Here is a 402-nt window from a genome sequence, read left to right on the forward strand (position 1 = left end):
ACACACACACACTATCCAAGCATCGGCAAACTTTTAAGGCACAAAAGGGAAGCAGTTACCTGGCTCTCACCTGTCTGAATCTGCCACAGGTTATTCGAGCTCCGTCAAGCACGGAAGTCCATTCAGTGGCTGCCTGATGAGAGGGAGAAACTGGAGACCTGGTTCTACCCACTTACCGAGGCTGGGAACAGAGAATTACGGGTAAACGCAGTCATATCTGGCTGCCATGACCACCTGCTTAGTTCACTTGAGGGAACGTATCAGAATAAAAGCAAACAGCTAGCAAAACAACTCTCAGTTTCTTTATTTCTAAACCTTGACCTTGCTGTAGTGATCAAGGGCTTTTAATGGGCTTCCTTCTGAAATGTGTGTGTGTGTGTGTGTGTGTGTGTGTGTGTGTGT

The sequence above is a fragment of the Sinocyclocheilus anshuiensis genome, unplaced genomic scaffold (genome assembly GCF_001515605.1).
Source record: "Sinocyclocheilus anshuiensis isolate Anshui unplaced genomic scaffold, SAMN03320099.WGS_v1.1 scaffold453, whole genome shotgun sequence".
NCBI lineage: Eukaryota > Metazoa > Chordata > Actinopteri > Cypriniformes > Cyprinidae > Sinocyclocheilus > Sinocyclocheilus anshuiensis.